Below are 2,448 nucleotides of genomic sequence, written 5' to 3'. Positions count from 1 at the left end.
AAATTAAAACAGTGACATAAATAGCCTCGTCCTGCTGGAATAACACCGGTAATTTATTTATTTATTGTGCATACCTGAATCGTGACAGCTTTTCGTGTTCTTACCGCTATATGTGTTCTGAACATTGAGACGATGTGGTGAAGTTTGTCGTTGCTGTTGATGTTTTGAAAGAAGTTAAATCTGTGTAATTCATTTCTGATGACATGCTTTCCTCTACGTAACATAAACAAACACTTCAGCACATGTATGACTATTATATTGTGTTACGTATTGACGTATATGCATGCACCCACAAGCACAGTCACACACACACACACACACACTGACATTGACACACACTGACATTGACACTGACACACACACTGACACACACATGTATAAATGCATGTGCACACAATAACACCACAAACAAGATACTACACAACAATTCGGTTTCCCATATGTACGTTCGTAAACAGCCTTCTTTTGTGATCAGGTTCGGTGGGGTAGCCTAGTGGTTAAAGCGTTCGCTCGTCACGCTGAAGACCCGAGTTCGATTCCTCACATGGGTACAATGTGTGAAGCCCATTTCTGGTGTCCCCCGCCATGATATTGTGGAATATTGCTAAAAGCTGCGTAAAACCAAACTCAGTCAGTCAGTCCAAGCTCCGTAGCTTTGATTGTGTAAGATCATTTTATGCACCGCCAGTTTGAGCAATACGGATTATCAATGTCGATGTAGGATGTGGCGTTTTGTAGGGGTGCTCACTCACTCACTCTTTTGTGATCGGTTAGGTTTTCAAATTCAGATCAGTTAATTTGACACCAAAAAGGAACATCCATTGTATCCAGTGCTCCGAAATGAAAATGAAACACAATGCAAACACTCGCAGTACGCTAAATCTCAAGCAATGAAACAGATATAATAACGTATGTGGAACGCATGCTGTCTCCTTTACAAAGTCCCTGGTTATTAAATCTAGTCAATCCAATCATTGTTTATCGGGTTGTTTTGTTGTCCATTTTTTCATTACAGTGTCCTCTGAACAAGATCGTGTTGTCGTTTTTCAGTGTATATTCTTATTGTGCGGACAGACGTCTTTTTGTGGCTTTTATTTTAGTAAATGTCGGTGGTCTTATGTGTTGATAGTAGAAACTGACATTTGTCACTAGTTCAATATAATAAACGCCCAGAAACGTCTTCAATACGGGTGAGTCATTCGAAGAATTACGACCAGCATCTGGCTACAAATCGCTACCAATTAGTGCTCGCGAAAAGCATATCCTGCGCACTTGTAAACAAACATATGCAAAGGCAAACAAGTGTTCACCTGAATAAACACATGAAGAGAGAATTATATCGGTATTTTGGTCACTCATCTGGAAATGTGCACCACTCAAATGTCATGAAAAAACCGCCATGGGAAATATATTGCTGACAGGTTTGATTAATTGACGATCAAGTTTGGAACTTGATATATGCCCTAAATCATCATGAATATGAAACTGAGATACATTTACGCGGCACAATCATTGAACTAAATTATTAGTTGTTTGACACACAATGACATAGATTTCAAGTACCACCCACACACTCAAAAGCCATTAGGTAGCACACAACCATGGGTAATATAATGATGTTTGTATAGTGTCACAAGTGTTTTACAGAGTGATTGTATAAATGAGATTGCTTGATGTTGATGAATGACCTGGCAAAATCTAATACCCAGAGGACGTTCCCTATAAAACAGTGATTATTGAGAGTGGCAGTAACTACGAGACTCCCCATATAGCTGCTGATTGTCGCAGTGGTTGGAGCGTGTCGACGTTGACTATACACCATGATCATATCCACAACAGATGTATCAGTCTTTACATCTACATATTCTGCTTTTAGTATAGATGGCTTATGATTATAGGAAGGTGTTTGTCGGGTTTTGGGTTTTTTCCCTTCATAATCAGAAATTATTATTACACTGATTATAAGTGTAAGAGCGTGATAAAGTATCTCCGGATTTAGCAAAATGGTCACAGGAAAGACACCTTCAGTTAGTATCTCCCTTTTATGGAATTGCTGGGTACAGACAACAGAAAATAACAGCTAACAACAGAAAATCACAGGAAATAATAGAAAAGACAGAAGATACCGGGAAATAGAGTCCTTAACATGACTATGCATCCGTGATCATATACACAACAGATGTACCAATTTGGTATAGATGGCTTATGATTATAGGAAGGGTTTTGTCAGTTTTACTTAATTGCTTATTGCACATTCAAGTACTCGCATGAAAAATGCTCTTTATATCATGGGCTCCTTCACTTAATGAAAATCAGAAATTATCATTACACTTACTGATTATACATATGAGAAGCGAGAGCATGATAAAACACTACCAGCAAAATGATTACAGGAAAGCATCTCCTTTCATTGAATGGCACAGACAACAACAGAAACTTACGTGTAAC

The sequence above is a fragment of the Haliotis rubra genome, unplaced genomic scaffold (genome assembly GCF_003918875.1).
Source record: "Haliotis rubra isolate DU_JTF1 unplaced genomic scaffold, ASM391887v1 Scf129, whole genome shotgun sequence".
NCBI lineage: Eukaryota > Metazoa > Mollusca > Gastropoda > Lepetellida > Haliotidae > Haliotis > Haliotis rubra.
The sequence above is the reverse complement of the archived record's forward strand: the minus strand, read 5'-3'. Positions refer to the sequence as shown.